Source organism: Gobio gobio, assembly GCF_949357685.1.
Source record: "Gobio gobio genome assembly, chromosome: 19".
Classification (NCBI taxonomy): Eukaryota; Metazoa; Chordata; class Actinopteri; order Cypriniformes; family Gobionidae; genus Gobio; species Gobio gobio.
In genome coordinates, this window is record NC_137112.1 from 11,908,133 (window position 1) to 11,932,361 (window position 24,229).

The window sequence follows — 24,229 nt, forward strand, 5'->3', positions numbered from 1 at the left end:
TACTGTACAAACTGTACATTCTATCCCCCTACACTACCCCTAAACCTACATATCACACACACACACACACACACACACACACACACACACACACACACACACACACACACACACACACACAGGGCCGTTTGAAGAAATTTGGGGGCCCCAAGCAAAATGGACATAGAGACAGTGCAAATACTGTTGTTGCATATACTGTCCATAAAATTTGAAAACATTTGCAAAAAACACCACTGTATCATTAAAAAAAAATTGTAAACCTTTAACCTTTTTTAAAACATCTATAAACATTACATAGATAGACGGACCAGATATTCCTAACACTTTGGGAATCCTTAAGGGTTACTAGTTGGTTTGTAAACTGTCTATAAACATTATCTAGATGGTTATTATAAAGTTGCAACAGATGACTATAATACCTTGATAAATAGTTAATAAACAGTACCAGTAAAACATGTGGGTTGTCCTGATACTGTACTTCAAAATGTAACAGTGTAAAAATTGCCACAGAATAAAGTAATTGTTCAAGATCCATTGGTAACTTATAAAAATAATGTCATATTTGCAAACTGTCACTACCGTATATATCCCGACAAAAAAAAAATAATGTTCCTCTGCCTCTTTCTGGTTAAATAATGTTTATAATAATTGTTAATATAGCATGCTATATTAACTATTCCAGGTTATTTATGCATAGCATAAATAATAGTTAGTATAGCATGCTATGCCACTTTCATCAAAACATATTACAAAGCTATAGCAATCTCATGTAATTTCGTCTGTTCGAAAAAAAAAGTTGCTCTAACTGTTCGTTACAAGCAGCATTTGCCGTCAGGCAGGTAGCGATAGCTAACATAAACATATTTTTGCTAGCCTACCTGCTGCAAACTTACACCATTTTTGTACAAGACAAGTAGAGCTATTTTATCCAGTGTAATTTATCACATACCACTATCTTGTTTTTTTTCTTATCCTCCTCTTCCTTTCTCTATTTTCTTTTCTGGCTTCCTGAAGCATAAAATTCCGCTTCAAATCCGAGGATGTTTTGTTTTTTGCCGCAGCAGAGATCGCGTGGTTGGCTGGCTGCTGTCAGCGACTTCTGAGAGGGGCCCCTTAAGGGGGATCCCGATAACAGTGTCATTGCACTTTACTGCATTGACTATCAATGGGGCGCTCACACAGTTTGTCGTTTCATTTTATTCTTAACCTGTCGCTGTCTCGGGGCCCCAAGCAATTGCTTGGTTTGCCTGCCTTGTCGCGACGGGCCTGGTGTGTGTGTGTGTGTGTGTGTGTGTGTGTGTGTGTGTGTGTGTGTGTGTGTGTGTGTGTGTGTGTGTCAGTGTCCCTTGATTAGCTGACATGAGACGCATAAAATAAAATAAATATATTGATCTGAAAAATAGTATGATTATTTTAAAGCTATTTGGTTACATTTTAATAAAACATTGTTTTAGTATGTTTTTAAACACACACACATACACGTTGTAATACCAGTGTAATACCCATGTCATTATACAAATTTGTGTCCTCATAAATCACAAACAAGAGAGAGAGAGAGAGAGAGAGAGAGAGAAACAAGTTTTTTTTTTTATCCTGCTTCAAAACTAATACAATGCTGCCATCTTGTGTTCATTGAGGGGAGAGCAGCAGACACAGAGAATTTCTGTTCCCCTTTTTTGTCCTTATTTAATCCCTTGCCATGGAAACACCGTTTGAGATATCCAATATCCGTTCACATTTTAGCATCTTCAGTATCTTTGTTTCATGTTGACCGAGTTTGGTGGAGATTGAATAAAACGCCTACGAGGAGAACGTAAAAACTCAGACCCCGATTTAACCAAAAATTTACCTTCAAACCAAAATATCTGACTTCCTGTTGGTCGGAGCTAATGACTGTAAATTAGAAAGTTGTCCGGCTCGATGAGGTCAATATATATACTGAGTTTGGTGATTGTAGATGAAACGAAGCCCTTCACTTTTGTCAAAAGGTGGCGCTAGAGAGCCCCTCATCCCCGCCCGTTTCTGAGGCTTTGCCCATGTGTACTGACTGACATCTCTGATGTGTGTGTTGAGTTTCAAGCAGTTTCAAGCAATTTCAAGCATGCTAAGAGCCTCAGAACAGCCAAAAGATTATTAAACTTTGACACGTTGCCATGGCAACAGTATTTGAAATTTCAGGAATCCATTTCATACGTCTCTATCTGTCATGTTTTCACATTATACTGATGAAGTTTGAAATAAATCTGGTGAAAATAAGATGGTGATTCAAAGCATTTTTGAAAGTGACACACTTCCTGCTGCCAGTTGGTGGCGCTATAACTTTGACTCACAAAAGTCATATCCATGTGATCGGCTTCTTATAACAAACACACAGCTGAAGTTTCATCCAAACCAGTCAATGTTTGCACAAGTTATAACACACTTCCTGTTTCCCTTTTCTCGCCATAAATTCGTTGCATCGCCACGGCCAGACTTTTCGAGATATCAAAAATCCGCTCGCAATTTAGCATCCTGAATATGTTCACGTAATGCTGACCGAGTTTGGCAATGATCGAAACAATGGCCTCGGAGGAGTATATTAAATTCCAGAGCATGCGTTTTCCGAACAACCCATAATAGCTCACTTCCTGTTGGGCTGACACATAACTATGAGCACGAAAGTTGTTCGGCCCGATGAGATCTAAATGTGTACCAAGTTTCATACATGTACGTGCAAGTGTGTTTGATATATGGACCAAGTTTTCAGACCCCACTTTAGGGGGCGCTGTCGAGCCCCCCTGCCACGCCCGGGTACCAGCTTCAGCCCGGCTCTGATGGCCGCGCATTCCGACGCCTGTGCGAAGTTTCAAGAGTTTTCGAGCATGTTAAGTGCCCCAAAAGTACCCGAGAAGTCGGAAAAAAAAATAAAAAAAAAAAATAAAAAAACAAAGAATAATCTGAGGAAGAACAATAGGGCTCTGCGCCCTTTCAGGGCTTGGGCCCTAATTAAAGCTGCGAGCAGCGATGACGGGCCCAAGCCGGTGGCACCGCCACCCCGGTGGCATCAGTTTAACTGTGCACGGCAGGCAATAGGCATTTAAAATGGGAAAACATAAAAGGACTATGTCAAAGTCATCTGAATTCACCACATTAACTGCAGCAGTTGGTGCTGCTATGACCACAAACCACAACAGCCACATCTATGAGATCAATTAAATTTATATGAATTTCATGTCAGATTATGTCAAAGGTCAAATTGGAATGAGTTCAGAATACCATTCGAATGCTGATGTTGTTTTATTCGAACACTTCTCTTCATGTGTTTTTGAGCTACCTTAGCTACCGTTTGTGCACCAATCTTATGCACCATAAAACATGCTTTCATTTCAATATGGGTGGTCCAATAAATTTCTTTTAATAAAAAATGTATAAATGGAGCCAAATCACAGAAACTGCAAAGATGATTTTAATATCAGTGTCAGGTAAGAGTAAGATGCGTGTCTACATTTTATGGAAGTTTATTATAAATAGCCACTTTTATAAAATCATGTGAAATTTATGTTTTAATACATTTATATTATATCAGTAAATAATTAATTTAAAGACATGTGCATCATACGTGATCTTGGCAAACACATCACATGACGTTTTTATTTCAAGTGATAGTTATTTGTGATAGCCTATATGAAAGGGTTAAATTATGATCAAGAGAGAAAGTCACACACACACACACACACACACACACACAAACACAATGATAGAGTGAGAGTGAGGGGGAGGGTAAGGACTGAGAGAAAGGCACACACACAAACTCACAGGGTGAGAGAGAGACCCCCCCCCCCCCCCCCCCACACACACACACACACACACAGATAGAGAGGGGGAAGGGGAAAGACAGGCAGATGGCATTCCATAGACTTAATGGTTTGTATACTGTACAAACTGTACATTCTATCCCCCTACACTACCCCTAAGCCTACATATCGCACACACACACACACACACACACACATACACACACACACACACACACACACACACACACACACACACACACACACACACACACACACACACACTACCCCTAAACCTACCATCACAGAAAACATTCTGCATTTTTACATTTTTATTAAAAAATTGTTTAATATGCTGTTAAAGCTATTTTGATTTACGGGGACACATGAAATGTCTTCATAAACCATGATTATGTTGTAATAAACACCCCTCCACCTATATATGTTATATATATATTATGTTATATATACCATGATTATATCCCAAAATAATAAATGTTATATTTACCCATGGCCTTCCCTGTTATACAGAAATGTAATAGTTATCAAACCTTCCTTAACTGCATAAATAATAAATGAAATATAGATGAATCATCATTAAAGCTACAATTTTCTCTATTCCCGTTGTTCTTTGATGAACATTAATGACAGGCATCATCAGTGCTCCTGTCACTTTAAGAACAACCGCGGATCTCACGCGCGGTCCCGCGCATCTCATTTCCTCACAACTCTTTAAAGTTCATTTAAGACGTTATTTAACTAATTTAAGACTCTAATATGAGAATACTCAAAATCCTCTGTGTTATTGTTTGTTCAAGAGCAAAAGAGAACTCGATGTGAGCAGGAAACTGACGCGAGTCTATCTATGCGTCGAGTGTGTGTGTGTGTGTGTGTGTGTGTGTGTGTGTGTCAGTGTCCCTTGATTAGCTGACATGAGACGCATCCACACAGATAGGACACTGACAGACACACACACACACACACACACACACACACACACACACACACACACACACACAGGGCCGGCGTTTGCTATAGGCGAGCTAGGCGGTTGCCTAGGGCGACAAATGTGTTGGGGGCGCAGCCAGGCGCCCTCTTGTGGCGCCCTTAAACTTACTTCCCAATAAGCATAGAATTAAAACAAGCGAAATAAAACATACTGTTTATTAAACATGATCATCATTGGGCGCCCCCTCAGCCGCACGTTTAATTACTTAACCTGATTATTAGATTGAATTGATAGTGAGTATTGTCGAGCACAGGCATTCAGGCGGTTGGTCAGGCATGAGCTCATCACTGGCGCGTTCTTCAAAAATGCAGCGGTCTAAACCCTCGAGTGCACAGGGACGGAAAAAGAGAAAGGCAGATGATCAAAAGAAAGCCCAGTATAGAGGTAAGTCTTCTCATCTCAGCCATAAAGGTGTCAAACGAAATAAATTTACTTCGTATTATCGATATTATCAACTAATATTGGACGGCATTGGACGTTTTATTGCTGTCACTAAGCTATCACTAGCTAGCTAGTTATCTACATATTACTACGCATTTCACTGACAATAAGGAAATCCAGACGAGCCAAATTTTAATGCTGCGTCAATTTTGAAGGTGAATAGAAATGCCAGAAACAACTGTTCATCTTTTATTATTTAAGATAGGGATAGAGCTACAAGAACTTATATATTTTAATTTTGTAGTGGTAAGTACAGTGTATCCATAATAGCACTTTTGTTTGTAGAGGGCATAGTTAATCCAGTTTATGGGTCATAATTTGCTTAAGTGTCTTTACAGGTGCTTAAGAGAGTTTTTGCACAGTTTATGGAGTTAATATTTGGTAAATATCCTTGAACATTCTTTCTAGCATTTGTGTATGACCAATTTATTGCAGTTGATCCTTCAAGTCTTAATTTTCTTGATTAAGTGTTGGAGTGACTATAAAAGCCTTTTTGTTTGTTCATCCATAGTTTGAGTCATAATTTGTTAAATATCCTCCAACGTTCTTTGTAACATTTTTGTATAGCAATTTATTAGAGTGTATCATTTAAGTCATAATTAGCTTTTTAAGTCTTGGAGTAACTAGTATAGGAGCATTTTTGTTTGTATAGTTTTTATAAATACTTAACCCATTTGTGCCCAATTTTTTTCTGAATGGCATGTCCTGCATTTATTTTCCCCAGGTTTTTGTATTTTTTCTTGAAAATCGTATTTGAATCTGTGGCAACTATAGTTGCCGGTGGGCAAATATGTTGTAGCCTATGCACCCCTTCAATGTCAAATATGTATAAGAGGAGAACATTTAGCATCAAAATCAAAATAACTGCTTTCAACAGATCAATCTGTATTCATAATCAAATTTATTATGTTTGACTAAGTATACAAAAAAACTATAGATCTGTTGTAAGATTTGTTATGTTTGGATGATTCTAGAGACCTTCATGATTATGTTGATATATGTCAACAAAAAATACTTATTAGTAACATGAAAATATCCTTTCTTTGGGAGGGTTTGCCTTCGTTGTGCTCCCTGGAAGTAGGGGTAGGAAGTTGGCAGTCTCATGTGACAGGAAGGAAATTAATACTTTTTTTTTTTCTTGAAATCCTTTATTTGGTTGTCTGCTTGTGTGTCATTAAGATATAAAACATGGATAATATCTAGAAAAATACTTACAGAAGGAAAATGACAACTATACACTGGCAACTATAGTTGCCGGTGGGCTTAACAATTAAGGGGGGGGGGGGGGGGGGTGCGCAAAACTCAATCTCGCCTAGGGCAACCAAAGAGCTAGAGCCGGCCCTGCACACACACACACACACACACACACACACACACACACACACACACACACACACACACACCGCAGCATAGCCATACAGTTTAAGTTCACCCACACTATATATTAATAAAAAGGTTTACAGTGCAAATACTGTTGTTGCAAATACTGTGCATAAAATTTGAAAACATTTGCAAAAAACACCACTGTATCATTACATTTTTTTTTTAAACCTTTAAGTAACCATTTTTTAAACATCTATAAACATTACATTTACATAGATAGACGGACCAGATATTCCTAACACTTTGGGAATACTTTAGGGTTACTAGTTGTTTTGTAAACTGTCTATAAACATTATCTGGATGGTTATTGTAAAGTTGCAACCGATGACTATAATACCTTGTTAAATAGTTTAATAAACAGTACCAGTAAAACGTGGGCAGTACCAGTAAAACATGTAAACAGTACCAGTCAAACATGTGGGTTGTCCTGATACTGTACTTCAAAATGTAATAGTGTAAAAATTGCCACAGAATAAAGTAATTGTTCAAGATCTATTGGTAACTCATAAAAATAATGTCATATTTGCATAAACTGTATATCCCGACACTAGCACATTAAGATAAGCTATGAAAAAAATCATGTTCCTCTGCCTCTTTCTGGTTAAATAATGTTTATAATAATTGTTAATATAGCATGCTATATTAACTATTCCAGGTTATTTATGCATAGCATAAATAATAGTTAGTATAGCATGCTATGTCACTTTCATCAAAACATATTACAAAGCTATAGCAATCTCATGTCATTCCGTCTGTTCGAAAAAAAAGTTGCACTAACTGTTCGTTACAAGCAGCATTTGCCGTCAGGCAGGTAACGATAGCTAACATAAACATATTTTTGCTAGCCTACCTGCTGCAAACTTACACTTTTTTTGTACAAGACAAGTAGAGCTATTTTATCCAGTGTAATTTATCACATACCACTATCTTGTTTTTTCTTATCCTCCTCTTCCTTTCTCTTTTTTCTTTTCTGGCTTCCTGAAGCATAAAATTCCGCTTCAAATCCGAAGATTTTGTATTTTGCCGCAGCAGAGATCGCGTTGTTGGCTGGCTGCTGTCAGCGACTTCTGAGAGGGGCCCCTTAAGGGGGATCCCGATAACAGTGTCATTGCACTTTACTGCATTGACTATCAATGGGGCGCTCACACAGTTTGTCGTTTCATTTTATTCTTAACCTGTCGCTGTCTTGGTGCCCCAGGCCAGCTCGAGGCCCCAAGCAATTGCTTGGTTTGCCTGCCTTGTCGCGACGGGCCTGCACACACACACACACACACACACACACACACACACACACACACACACACACACACACAGACAGGACACTGACACACACACACACACACACACACACACACACACACACACACACAGGACATTGGCATATAGCGTGTTCTCTTGTGTCTTGTCGCGCTTGGAAGCATTTACATGAATAGGAGCGTGATCATGTAACGCTAAGCAAAAATGGATATAAAAACGGACGCTGCGTTATTTGCGTTAAATATTTTTAATGCGTTAAGCTTCCGTTTCACGTTGACCGAGTTTGGTGGAGATTGAATAAATCGCCTACGAGGAGAACGTAAAAACTCAGAAACTGAATTATACAAATATTCACGTTGAAACAAACTTTCTGTGAAAAAAGACACTTATAAACAGACACTTGTAGAAAATAATGTGAATTTTTTTTTTTATATAAATTTGAACTATGTCAGTAAATAATGAATTTAAAGACAAATGTGTCAAAAGTGATCTTTGCAAACACAGCACATGACCTTCTGTAAAGCACATGTATAGAAAACACACTCACACTCTGTTCTAAAAAAGAGTTCTGTCTGAATGAGTACATGAAATCACGGCTGTCAGGTGAAAAGAATTGTAACTCAAATGTCATTAACAAGCACACATACAGAGAAAGGGAGTTTCAAAAATAATACAACACTGCCACCTTGTGGTGATAGAGGGGAGGGCACACAAACATCCAAAAACATTATTAAACTTTGACATGTTGCCATGGCAACATTTTTTGAAATATTAGGAATCCATTCATATGTCTCTATCTGTCATGTTTTCACATTATACTGATGAAGTTTGAAGTCAATCAGGTGAAAATAAGATGGGGATTCAAAGCATTTTTGAAAGTGACACACTTCCTGCTGCCAGTTGGTGGCGCTTTAACTTTGACTCACAAAAGTCATATCCATGTGATCGGCTTCCTACAACAAACACACAGCTGAAGTTTCATCCAAATCATTCAATGTTTGCACAAGTTATTACACACTTCCTGTTTCCCTTTTCTCGCCATAAATTCGTTGCTTCGCCACGGCCAAACCGTTTGAGTTATCAAAAATCCGCTCGCAATTTAGCATCCTCTGTGTCTTGACTTCATGCTGACCGAGTTTGGCACTGATTGAAACAATGGCCTCGGAGGAGTATATTAAATTCCAGAGCATGTGTTTTCAGAACAACCCATATTAGCTCACTTCCTGTTGGGCTGACACGTAACTTAGAGCACGAAAGTTGTTTGGCCCAATGAGGTCTATATGTGTACCGAGTTTCATACATGTACGTGCAAGTGTGTTTGATATATAGACCAAGTTTTCAGACCCCACTTTAGGGGGCGCTGTCGAGTCCCCCTGCCACGCCCGGGTACCAGCTTCAGCCCGGCTCTGATGGCCGCGCATTCCGATGTGTGTGCTAAGTTTCAAGAGTTTTTGAGCATGGTAAGAGCCCCAAAAGTGCCCGAGAAGTCGATAAAATAATAATAATAATAATAATTAAAGCTGCGAGCAGCGATGACGGGCCCAAGCCGGTGGCACCGCCACGCCGGTGGCATCAGCTTAACTGTGCACGGCAGGCAATATGCATTTAAACAGGAGAATATTTTAGAATCGCTCGAATATGCCACATTTACCGCAGCAACTGGTGCCACTATCACCCCTAGCGTAACGTATGATAAAATGACTGAAAAAAGGTTGGGTGTTGGGTGTTGGGTGTCCATTTGTGTCCTGATATTTCACAAAAACATGCCCACACACACACACACACACACACACACACACACACACACACACACACACACACACACACACAGAGAGAGAGAGAGAGAGAGAGAGAGAGAGAGAGAGAGAGAGAGAGAGAGAGAGAGAGAGAGAGAGAGAGAGAGAGAGAGAGAGAGAGAGAGAGAGAGAGAGAAACAAGTTTTTTTTTTATCCTGCTTCAAAACTAACACAATGCTGCCATCTTGTGTTCATTGAGGGAAGGGCAGCACACACGGGCACAATACATTATACAAAGAAATATTTATAAAATATATATATATTCATCTGAAAAATAGTACAGTCATTTTAAATTAATCTAAGTTCAATTACCAAACATACAATCTTAATTTAATTTAAATCAAAATATTATTTTACAAGATATGAGACAATTACTGTTCCCCTTTTTTTGTCCTTATTTAATCCCTCGCCATGGCAACACCGTTTGAGATATCCAATATTCGTTCGCATTTAAGCATCTTCCGTATCTTTGTTTCATGTTGACCGAGTTTGGTGGAGATTGAATAAATCGCCTACGAGGAGAACGTAAAAACTCAGACCCTGAATTACATAAATATTCACCTTCAAACCAAAATATCTGACTTCCTGTTGGTCGGAGCTAATGACTGTAAATTAGAAAGTTGTCCGGCTCGAAGAGAACAATATATGTACCGAGTTTGGTGACTCAAGATAAAACTAACCCCCCCACTTTTGTCAAAAGGTGGCGCTAGAGAGACCCTCATCCCCGCCCGTTTCTGAGGCTTTGTCCATGTGTGTACTGACTGACATCTCTGATGTGTGTGTTGAGTTTCAAGCAGTTTCAAGCAATTTCAAGCATGCTAAGAGCCTCAGAACAACACTGCTACCTTTTAGTGAGGGGAGGGCAGACAGAGAATAAATATTCAGAAGAAATATATTAAATAAAATAAATATATTGATCTGAAAAATAGTATGATTATTTTAAAGCTATTTGGTTACATTTTAATAAAACATTGTTTTAGTATGTTTTTAAACACACACACATACACGTTGTAATACCAGTGTAATACCCATGTCATTATACAAATTTGTGTCCTCATAAATCACAAACAAGAGAGAGAGAGAGAGAGAGAGAGAGAGAGAGAGAGAAACAAGTTTTTTTTTTATCCTGCTTCAAAACTAATACAATGCTGCCATCTTGTGTTCATTGAGGGGAGAGCAGCAGACACAGAGAATTTCTGTTCCCCTTTTTTGTCCTTATTTAATCCCTTGCCATGGAAACACCGTTTGAGATATCCAATATCCGTTCACATTTTAGCATCTTCAGTATCTTTGTTTCATGTTGACCGAGTTTGGTGGAGATTGAATAAAACGCCTACGAGGAGAACGTAAAAACTCAGACCCCGATTTAACCAAAAATTTACCTTCAAACCAAAATATCTGACTTCCTGTTGGTCGGAGCTAATGACTGTAAATTAGAAAGTTGTCCGGCTCGATGAGGTCAATATATATACTGAGTTTGGTGATTGTAGATGAAACGAAGCCCTTCACTTTTGTCAAAAGGTGGCGCTAGAGAGCCCCTCATCCCCGCCCGTTTCTGAGGCTTTGCCCATGTGTACTGACTGACATCTCTGATGTGTGTGTTGAGTTTCAAGCAGTTTCAAGCAATTTCAAGCATGCTAAGAGCCTCAGAAAAGCCAAAAGATTATTAAACTTTGACACGTTGCCATGGCAACAGTATTTGAAATTTCAGGAATCCATTTCATACGTCTCTATCTGTCATGTTTTCACATTATACTGATGAAGTTTGAAATAAATCTGGTGAAAATAAGATGGTGATTCAAAGCATTTTTGAAAGTGACACACTTCCTGCTGCCAGTTGGTGGCGCTATAACTTTGACTCACAAAAGTCATATCCATGTGATCGGCTTCTTATAACAAACACACAGCTGAAGTTTCATCCAAACCAGTCAATGTTTGCACAAGTTATAACACACTTCCTGTTTCCCTTTTCTCGCCATAAATTCGTTGCATCGCCACGGCCAGACTTTTCGAGATATCAAAAATCCGCTCGCAATTTAGCATCCTGAATATGTTCACGTAATGCTGACCGAGTTTGGCAATGATCGAAACAATGGCCTCGGAGGAGTATATTAAATTCCAGAGCATGCGTTTTCCGAACAACCCATAATAGCTCACTTCCTGTTGGGCTGACACATAACTATGAGCACGAAAGTTGTTCGGCCCGATGAGATCTAAATGTGTACCAAGTTTCATACATGTACGTGCAAGTGTGTTTGATATATGGACCAAGTTTTCATACCCCACTTAAGGGGGCGCTGTCGAGCCCCCCTGCCACGCCCGGGTACCAGCTTCAGCCCGGCTCTGATGGCCGCGCATTCCGACGCCCGTGCGAAGTTTCAAGAGTTTTCGAGCATGTTAAGTGCCCCAAAAGTACCCGAGAAGTCGAAAAAAAAAAAAAAAAAAAAAAAAGAATAATCTGAGGAAGAACAATAGGGCTCTGCGCCCTTTCAGGGCTTGGGCCCTAATAAGAAACAGAGGAAGAACAATAGGGCTCTGCGCCCTTTGGGCTTGGGCCCTAATAATAATTAAAGCTGCGAGCAGCGATGACGGGCTCAAGCCGGTGGCACCGCCACGCCGGTGGCATCAGCTTAACTGTGCATGGCAGGCAATATGCATTTAAACAGGAGAATATTTTAAAAATCACTCGAATATGCCACATTTACTGCAGCAGCTGGTGCCATTATGACCATAAGCCACACCCATGATGTAATTTAAATATAGATGAATTGTAATGTCATAGGATCACATATAGGACCACATCTATGAGATCAATTACATTTAAATTAATTTCATGTCAGATGATGTCAAAGGTCAAATCATAATGAGTTCAGAATACCATACATTACATGTAGTATTTTACATGATTTATACTTTATTTGTGGGAACACTTGTATATATAATTTGTAGTTAGTTTAAATGTAATTAAACTATTACATTCTATGTAGTTGGTACAAAATAACAAGGACACAGTAGGGAATTGAACCCCATTCCAGTAAACCAGGAGTACCATTACCAACGCCAGTGCTTGTAGTGGAAAAAATAAAGTGCCGGTACTCACCAGAGGGGGCGGGGCTTTGTTGGGGGCGTGGTTATGGGGGGATTGTTTATTCAATAATTCAAGAAGGTCCGTATTTTAAAGCTCTTTCTAACTTGTTCTCAGCCTTAGAACTAACATATAGTTCTTGTAATTGTTTAACTATATCATTTGTTACAATAAGGGTTTATTTACAAAGGAAGACCATTGACGGCACCTCATTAGGCTACCATGCAGGCAAATGTTCACTTTTGTCTTTCTTTTTTCTAATCAAATAGCAACACAGTTAGAAACTATAGCTGGGTCATTCCTGGTATGCGGTAACATTTTGGCTTCATAAATGTTTGAAAAAAAAGTACATGATTTTCATGTTTTTAGCATTCTACCAAAATGGTGACATGTTTAACTAGTCAGAATACATATTGGTCAAGCTCAGGGACTAAAAAAATAATAATTATGGGTAGATTCATTGTTCAGACACGGGCCGTGAAGATGTTCCACCCTTTTAGGGACATATACATAGTTATCACAAAATGTTAATGTTAAACAATAACAAGTTTTTCTTGGATAGTATATGTCCCTTATGCCATCATGGTATTTTTTTAAATTCTTGAAACAATAACAAAACTATTATTGATGAATAGAATGTCTTGATTATTAAGAACAGGTACTTTTTGTTCCCATTTTTGCCAACAGGATGGTAAATAATAAAAAAATGTGTTCAAAAACATATATTGTATATGCTGTTAATGATCCTCACCTCCCAAAATAAAACATAAGTATGCAAAACATTTAACGTTGCAGTCAAATTATTATTTAAAAATGACTCGCCTAACAGGGTGGAAGACCATAACAGTGGAGGAGTTTTCCGTCATTGTCCTGCATGATTTGCCCTCAGTAATGTGTGGCACTGCACCTATAACATGGTTTTATAATATTTATATATGCATATATGTGTTTATAGAATTTGCAATATACACTAAATACGATTTATTCTATTAGAATGTCCACCCTGTTAGGTTTATAGATCTAACAGGGCGGAATCAACAGGGTGGAAAATTTTAAGATAAGTTAGCCGTAGCTCTTTCACTTAAACTTAGCTCTATCAGACCATTCTTTCCTCTGAAGTGAAAACTTTACGGCCTCCTCCAGTGGCTTGAGCTTTCTCATTTCAGCCATTATCTGATGTGTCTGCTGTCATAGAGAAAAACACCAATAATTATGAGCATTGCATTTAATTTGACATTCTTCAGCAAGATTGTTTTCATAATAAACATTAATACTTAGAGTTCTATTGGTACAGAGTATATTTTATTACATTCAGGAGGAATAAAAGCATATATTGATCGCTTTGTTTCTTAATAATAATATAATAATAATAATAATAATAACTTTAAACCAAGCTAACGTTAAACTGCAGTAATATTTAACAGTAGCATGTCAGGATACTGTATCCCCTTCACAGACTGTAGTCATGACAATGCATTGTTACGATGGCTAGACTGATTTATGTGCTCAAAATAAGTTATTTACAATTATATTGGAATCTAAAACAAATTAAATCTTACAAGCATCTCTGATTCTCTCCTGACAGTCTGGGATCAGAATGACTATGCTAGCGCCGTTAGCATCAGGCGCTAGCTGCTTTCTTACTGCAAAACGAGCAGAAAAGAGCTTATAAAACACGCACAAACAAGCCAAACTTAGCCACAAGCGATTAAACTGCAGATTAACTTACCTTTCTTTTAATAGTTGCTGCAAACAGGTCCAAATCACAGATGTTTTCTCAGGTGCTGTTTCTATCCTGAATAAACGCACTTGTACACAGTGGTCTGACAAAATCTGACATTACGATAAACGGGAGCGAATATTCATGAGGGGCGCAGTACCACACACACACACACACACACACACACACACACACACACACACACACACACACACACACACACACACACACACACACACACACACACACACACACACACGTTCACATTTTAGCATCTTCCGTATCTTTGTTTCATGTTGACCGAGTTTGGTGGAGATTGAATAAATCGCCTACGAGGAGAACGTAAAAACTCAGACCCCGATTTAACCAAAAATTCACCTTCAAACCAAAATATCTGACTTCCTGTTGGTCGGAGCTAATGACTGTAAATTAGAAAGTTGTCCGGCTCGATGAGGTCAATATATATACTGAGTTTGGTGATTGTAGATGAAACGAAGCCCTTCACTTTTGTCAAAAGGTGGCGCTAGAGAGCCCCTCATCCCCGCCCGTTTCTGAGGCTTTGCCCATGTGTACTGACTGACATCTCTGATGTGTGTGTTGAGTTTCAAGCAGTTTCAAGCAATTTCAAGCATGCTAAGAGCCTCAAAACAGCCAAAAGATTATTAAACTTTGACACGTTGCCATGGCAACAGTATTTGAAATTTTAGGAATCCATTTCATACGTCTCTATCTGTCATGTTTTCACATTATACTGATGAAGTTTGAAGTAAATCAGGTGAAAATAAGATGGTGATTCAAAGCATTTTTGAAAGTGACACACTTCCTGCTGCCAGTTGGTGGCGCTATAACTTTGACTCACAAAAGTCATATCCATGTGATCGGCCTCTTACAACAAACACACAGCTGAAGTTTCATCCAAATCAGTCAATATTTGCACAAGTTAAAACACACTTCCTGTTTCCCTTTTCTCGCCATAAATTTGTTGCTTCGCCACAGCCAAACCATTTGACATATAAAAAATCCGCTCGCAATTTAGCATCCTGGATATGTTCACTTCATGCTGACCGAGATTGGCAATGATCAAAACAATGGCCTCGGAGGAGTATATTAAATTCCAGAGCATGGGTTTTCCGAACAACCCATAATAGCTCACTTCCTGTTGGGCTGACGCATAACTATGAGCACGAAAGTTGTTCGGCCCGATAAGGTCTATATGTGTACCGAGTTTCATACATGTACGTGCAAGTGTGTTTGATATATGGACCAAGTTTCTGAACGCGTTCTAGGGGGCGCTGTCGAGTCCCCCTGCCACGCCCAGGTACCAGCTTCAGCCCGGCTCTGATGGCCGCGCATTCCGACGTGTGTGCAAAGTTTCAAGAGTTTTCGAGCATGTTAAGTTCCCCAAAAGTACCCGAGAAGTCGAAAAAAAAAATAAAAAAGAAAAAAGAAAAAGAAAAAGAATTAAAGCTGCGAGCAGCGATGACGGGCCCAAGCCGGTGGCACCACCACGCCGGTGGCATCAGCTTAACTGTGCACGGCAGGCAATATGCATTTAAACAGGAGAATATTTTAGAATCGCTCGAATATGCCACATTTACCGCAGCAACTGGTGCCACTATCACCACAAGCCACACCCATGATGTAATTTAAATCTAGATTAATTTTAATGTCATAGGATAAAATAGATAAAAGTTATCTTTTCCTGCTCAAAATGTTGTAAGTCCAGAAGGCCAGTATTTAATTCAAGGTGTTTGTAGTTCTTTTTTACTAATTCACACTAAAGTGATAGTTTTTGTGATAGTCTATGATACGAAAGGGTTAAATTATCATTCCCAGAGAGAAAGGCACACACACAAACTCACAGGGTGAGAGAGACAAACACACACACACACGTGCGCGCACACACACTCAAACACACACACAGGGTGAGCCTGAGAGTGAGGGGGGAGGGGAAGGACTGAGAGAGAGGCAATCCTCACATTGAACAAGATTCCCAAGATTTTAACAACAAAAAGAAATAAAATCTAAATGGTGGGAGAAAGTTTTTTTTATTTCACTCTCTGAAAAAAATATTTTGAATATATTTGAAATCAATATGTGTGGTCCAATATAAAAAATAAATGACAAAATTAATAAATGGAACCAAATCACAGAAACAGCAAAGATGATTTTAATATCAGTGTTAGGTAAGAGTAAGATGCGTGTCTACATTTTATGGAAGTTTATTATAAATAGCCACTTTTATAAAATCATGTGAAATTTATGTTTTAATACATTTATATTATATCAGTAAATAATTAATTTAAAGACATATGCATCATCCGTGATCTTGGCAAACACATCACATGACGTTTTTATTTCAAGTGAAAGTTTTGTGATAGCCTATATAAAAAGGGTTAAATTATCATCATCAAGAGAGAGTCACACACACACACACACACACACACACACACACACACACACACACACACACACACACACACACACACACACACACACACACACACACACACACACACACACACACACACACACACACACACACACACACACAGTGATAGAGTGAGAGTGAGGGAGAGGGGGAGGGGAAGGACTGAGAGAAAGGCACACACACAAACTCACAGGGTGAGAGTGAGGGGGAAGGGGAAAGACAGGCAGAGGGCATTCCATAGACTTAATGGTTTTTATTAGGGGTGTAACGATTCGTTTTAACAACGATACGATTCGTATCACGATTTGAGGTTGTCGATACGATTCAAGGACGATATTGGTTAATTTAGAACGATACGATCCGAAACGATTCAGTGACTTGAAATCGATTCAGTAACTTTTTAGCCAAAAATTGTGTGACTGAAATAAATATCTGGATACTGGTCAGTGCAGGTGAAGTTTCCAAGATTCCTGTTGTTTCTTGTAAGGGAATCCGGTATATCAATTAATTATGGATATAAACAAACAAGTAAACAACAATTAATGGCAAATGCATTAAAATTTTATTTGAATAAAGTGCAACCAACAGTTTAGGTTGAATTAACAGGAAGATAACCTTTTCTGCTCTCATTTTCAATATTCAATACATTTTAATAAAAGCACAGTAAGTGCAACCAACATTTCAACAGTAGGTTAACCTGCTACTTCTGCTTTTGTTTTCCAACATAAAAATATTACAATATTAATATAAAAAATAAAGTGCAACTAACTTCTCTTCAGGTTTAATTAATAGTAAGTTTACCTGCTACTTTTGCTGTTGTTTTTCAACATTAAAATAATACAAATACAATATTAATATCAAAAATAAAGTGCAACCAACATTTCTTCAGATTGAATAAACTGGCCTGCTACTACTCTCAGTTTAATAAACAAACAATATTTAACAAAAGATAAAATGTAACCAACTACTCTTCAATGACTCTACAGATTTCTTTTTCAAAAATATCACCATGATCTGACCGCAGAACACTTCTCTGTGCGTTCACTATGTCTCCAGCAGTACTAAAAACTCGCTCTGCTGGCGCACTGGTGGCAGGAATGCACAGGTAACAAGCAAGGGTTGAAAGTACAGGTAGCGCTTTCTCCTGGTGGCTTGATAATTTCTCGCTCGTTGGCTTCTCCTCTGCCATCCGCCATGCTATGTTTTGTTTTCTCAAGCCCCGTTCACACCGCCAGCGACACGCAGCGACAAAGCGACACGATCCCATTCATTTCAATGAGCGCTGCTGCTGGTGCGTTGCGATGATGTCACAGATAGGCAGACTGAATCGAGTAACGTTTAACGCCTTTATCATTAAAAGTGCTAAGAAAAAACATCCATATAAAGTCTGACGTGCTTAAATCCAATGCGTTATTTCCTATGATCGATACAATCGATTGATTACCTTTTAAAACGATGTTAGATCGATATATGTCGTCCGGAAGGCCAACTTGCCGAGCACAGATCGATGTAGTTCGATCATAGGAAAATAAATCGATACATCGATGTAGTAGATGAATCGTTACACCCCGTTTTTATACTGTACAAACTGTACATTCTATCCCCCTACACTACCCCTAAACCTACATATCACACACACACACGCACACACGCACACACACACACACACACACACACACACACACACACACACACACACACACACACACACACACACACACACACACACACACACACACACACACACACACACACACACACACACACACAGACAGGACACTGACACACACACACACACAGACAGGACACTGACACACACACACACACACACACACACACACACACAGACAGGACACTGACACACACACACAGACAGGACACTGGCACACACACACACACACACACACACACAGACAGGACATTGACACACACACACACACACACACAGACAGGACATTGGCATACAGCGCGCTCTCTTGTGTCTTGTCGCGCTTGGAAGCATTTACATGAATAGGAGCGTGATCATGTAACGCTAAGCAAAAATGGATATAAAAACGGACGCTGCGTTATTTGCGTTAAATATTTTTAATGCGTTAAGCTTCCGTTTCACGTTGACCGAGTTTGGTGGAGATTGAATAAATCGCCTACGAGGAGAACGTAAAAACTCAGACCCTGAATTATACAAATATTCACGTTCAAACAAAAACTTTCTGTGAAAAAAAGACACTTATAAACAGACACTTGTAGAAAACAATGTGAATTTTGTTTTATGAATAATGAATTTAAAGACAAATGTGTCAAAAGTGATCTTTGCAAACACAGCACATGACCTTCTGTAAAGCACATGTATAGAAAACACACTCACACTCCTCTGTTTTAAAAAAGAGTTCTGTCTGAATGAGTACATGGAATCACGGCTGTCAGGTGATAAGATAATTAGTCCAGAGATGTTTTTTCAAGAATTACTTTTTGTAATTGCAATTTTTTTTAACTATCCACTCACCTAATTTAATATATATTTTTGTTATAGCTTATGATTATATATTTTTATTTTATTGCTCAACAGTAGTTCTCATCGCCGATGAGGTCTTTAAATATTTTGAGAAGGTCTTAAAAAAGTCTTAAAAAGGTATTAAAATTTACTTCAGGATTCCTGCATATACCCTGCATATACATCATACGTGATCTTGGCAAACACAGCACATGACGTTTTTATTTAAAATTAGAAAGTTTTAAATTAGTTAAATTAGATTAGTTAAATTAGAAAGTTGTCCGGCTCGAAGAGAACAATATATGTACGGGGACACATGAAATGTCTACAAATGTATGTCCTCAGAAATCACAGAAGCACACACACACACACACACACACACACACACACACACACACACACACACACACACACATGTAGTGTTTTCATCTTTTATGGGGACTTTCCATAGGCGTAATGGTTTTTATACCGTACATACCGTATATTCTATCCCCCTACACTGCCCCTGCCCCTAAACCTAACCCTCACAGGAGACATTCTGCAATTTTACATTTTCAAAAAACATCACTTAGTCTGATTTATAAGATGTTTTCCTCATGGGGACCTAAAAATGTCCCCACAAGGATGAGGATTTCGGATATTGCTATCTTTGTGGGGACATTTTGTCCCCATAACGTGATGATTACCAGTCCACACACACACACACACACACACACACACACACACACACACACACACACACACACACACACACACACACACACACACACACACACACACACACACACACACACACACACACACACACACACACACACACACACACACACACACACACACACACACACACACACACACACACACAGAGAGAGAGAGAGAGAGAAACAAGTTTTTTTTTTATCCTGCTTCAAAACTAACACAATGCTGCCATCTTGTGTTCATTGAGGGAAGGGCAGCACACACGGGCACAATACATTATACAAATAAATATTTATAAAATATATATATATTCATCTGAAAAATAGTACAGTCATTTTAAATTAATCTAAGTTCAATTACCAAACATACAATCTTAATTTAATTTAAATCAAAATATTATTTTACAAGATATGAGACAATTTCTGTTCCCCTTTTTTTGTCCTTATTTAATCCCTCGCCATGGCAACACCGTTTGAGATATCCAATATTCGTTCGCATTTTAGCATCTTCCGTATCTTTGTTTCATGTTGACCGAGTTTGGTGGAGATTGAATAAATCGCCTACGAGGAGAACGTAAAAACTCAGACCCTGAATTACATAAATATTCACCTTCAAACCAAAATATCTGACTTCCTGTTGGTCGGAGCTAATGACTGTAAATTAGAAAGTTGTCCGGCTCGAAGAGAACAATATATGTACCGAGTTTGGTGACTGAAGATAAAACTAACCCCCCCACTTTTGTCAAAAGGTGGCGCTAGAGAGCCCCTCATCCCCGCCCGTTTCTGAGGCTTTGTCCATGTGTACTGACTGACATCTCTGATGTGTGTGTTGAGTTTCAAGCAGTTTCAAGCAATTTCAAGCATGCTAAGAGCCTCAGAACAGCCAAAAGATTATTAAACTTTGACACGTTGCCATGGCAACAGTATTTGAAATTTCAGGAATCCATTTCATACGTCTCTATCTGTCATGTTTTCACATTATACTGATGAAGTTTGAAGTAAATGGGGTGAAAATAAGATGGTGATTCAAAGCATTTTTGAAAGTGACACACTTCCTGCTGCCAGTTGGTGGCGCTATAACTTTGACTCACAAAAGTCATATCCATGTGATCGGCTTCTTACAACAAACACACAGCTGAAGTTTCATCCAAACCAGTCAATGTTTGCACAAGTTATAACACACTTCCTGTTTCCCTTTTCTCGCCATAAATTCGTTGCTTCGCCACGGCCAAACCATTTGAGATATCAAAAATCCGCTCGCAATTTAGCATCCTGGATATGTTCTCTTCATGCTGACCGAGTTTGGCAATGATCGAAACAATGGCCTCGGAGGAGTATATTAAATTCCAGAGCATGCGTTTTCCGAACAACCCATAATAGCTCACTTCCTGTAGGGCTGACGCATAACTTAGAGCACGAAAGTTGTTCGGCCTGATGAGATCTATATGTGTACCGAGTTTCATACATGTACGTGCAAGTGTGTTTGATATATGGACCAAGTTTTCAGACCCCACTTTAGGGGGCGCTGTCGAGTCCCCCTGCCACGCCCGGGTACCAGCTTCAGCCCGGCTCTGATGGCCGCGCATTCCGACGCCCGTGCGAAGTTTCAAGAGTTTTCGAGCATGTTAAGTGCCCCAAAAGTACCCGAGAAGTCGAAAAAAAAAACAAAAAAAAAAAAAACAAAGAATAATCTGAGGAAGAACAATAGGGCTCTGCGCCCTTTCAGGGCTTGGGCCCTAATAATCTGAGGAAGAACAATAGGGCTCTGCGCCCTTTCAGGCTTGAGCCCTAATAAGAAACAGAGGAAGAACAATAGGGCTCTGCGCCCTTTGGGCTTGGGCCCTAATAATAAGAAACAGAGGAAGAACAATAGGGCTCTGCGCCCTTTCAGGGCTTGGGCCCTAATAAGAAACAGAGGAAGAACAATAGGGCTCTGCGCCCTTTCAGGGCTTGGGCCCTAATAACAGATTAGTTTAAGTCATAGGGGACATTCGGATTTGAACCGGGGACTTCTTGATCTGCAGTCAAATGCTTTACCACTGAGCTATACCCCCTTTCGAAAACTTAATTTAAAAAATATATATTTAAACATAGTTGAATACTACACATATTAGAAATGTTTGGCTTGTTGGAATCTAGTATAACCATACAAAAGAACAGATTTGGTCATACCAAAGAGGGTACTCGGATTTGAATCAGAGACCTCTTGATCTGCAGTCAAATTCTCTACCACTGAGCTATACCCCCTTTCTGACTCCTTTACCTGAATTAAAAAAAAATTGAATACAATACAGCTGAGAAATGTTTAGCTTGTTGGAAACTAGTATAACAACACCAAATAACAGATTAGGTCAAGCAATAGGGGGCACTCGGATTTGAACCGTGGACCTCTTGATCTGCAGTCAAATGCTCTACCACTGAGCTATACCCCCTTTCTAACACCTTTACCTGAATTAAAACAAAAATTGAATACAATACAGCTGAAAAATGTTTAGCTTGTTGGAAACTAGTATAACAACACCAAATAACAGATTAGGTCAAGCAATAGGGGGCACTCGGATTTGAACCGGGGACCTCTTGATCTGCAGTCAAATGCTCTACCACTGAGCTATACCCCCTTTCTGACTCCTTTACCTGAATTAAAAAAAATTGAATACAACACAGCTGAGAAATGTTAAGCTTGTTGGAAACTAGTATAACAACATCAAATAACAGATTAGGTCAAGCAATAGGGGGCACTCGGATTTGAACCGGGGACCTCTTGATCTGCAGTCAAATGCTCTACCACTGAGCTATACCCCCTTTCAGACTACTTTACATGAATTTAAAAAAAATTGAATACAACACAGCTGAGAAATGTTTAGCTTGTTGGAAACTAGTATAACAACATCAAATAACAGATTAGGTCAAGCAATAGGGGGCACTCGGATTTGAACCGGGGACCTCTTGATCTGCAGTCAAATGCTCTTCCACTGAGCTATACCCCCTTTCTGACTACTTTATCTAAAATAAAAAAAAATGAATACAACACAGCTGAGAAATGTTTAGCTTGTTGGAAACTAGTATAACAACACCAAATAACAGATTAGGTCAAGCAATAGGGGGCACTCGGATTTGAACCGGGGACCTCTTGATCCGCAGTCAAATGCTCTACCACTGAGCTATACCCCCTTTCAAAAGCTTAATTTAAAATATATATATTTAAACATAGTTGAATACAATACAGCTGAGAAATGTTTAGCTTGTTGGAAACTAGTATAACAACACCAAATAACAGATTAGGTCAAGCAATAGGGGGCACTCGGATTTGAACCGGGGACCTCTTGATCTGCAGTCAAATGCTCTACCACTGAGCTATACCCCCTTTCTGACTACTTTATCTAAAATAAAAAAAAATGAATACAACACAGCTGAGAAATATTTGGCTTGTTGGAAAGTAGTATAACAACACCAAATAACAGATTAGGTCAAGCCATAGGGGGCACTCGGATTTGAACCAGAGACCTCTTGATCTGCAGTCAAATGCTCTACCACTGAGCTATACCCCCTTTCTGACTACTTTATCTAAAATAAAAAAAAATGAATACAACACAGCTGAGAAATATTTGGCTTGTTGGAAAGTAGTATAACAACACCAAATAACAGATTAGGTCAAGCCATAGGGGGCACTCGGATTTGAACCAGAGACCTCTGGATCTGCAGTCAAATGCTCTATCACTGAGCTTCACCCCCTTTCTGACACCTATATCTAAAAAAATAAATAAAAAAAATAAATAAAAAACTGCTGAGAAATGTTTGGCTTGTTGGAAAGTAGTATAGCAACACCAAATAAAAGATTAGGTCAAGCCAGAGGGGGCACTCGGATTTGAACCGGGGACCTCTTGATCTGCAGTCAAATGCTCTACCACTGAGCTATACCCCCTTTCAAAAGCTTACTTTAAAATATATATATTTAAACATAGTTGAATACAACACAGCTGAGAAATGTTTAGCTTGTTGGAAACTAGTATAACAACACCAAATAACAGATTAGGTCAAGCAATAGGGTACACTCGGATTTGAACCGGGGACCTCTTGATCTGCAGTCAAATGCTCTACCACTGAGCTATACCCCCTTTCTGACTTTACCTGAATTAAAAAAAAAT

The 24,229-nt window shown here is 39.0% G+C and overlaps 1 protein-coding gene across 1 annotated transcript in view; it reads right to left on the bottom strand.

Annotated features, from left to right (window-relative positions):
* The window catches only part of suox (sulfite oxidase), an 892,829-nt gene extending 874,721 nt beyond the window's left edge, over positions 1–18,108 (bottom strand). The window contains exon 1 of the mRNA XM_079843760.1: positions 18,025–18,108. The gene's annotated coding sequence lies outside the window, so the exon portion shown is untranslated. The remainder of the gene's footprint in view (positions 1–18,024) is intronic.
* Between the last annotated feature and the right edge of the window lie 6,121 nt (positions 18,109–24,229).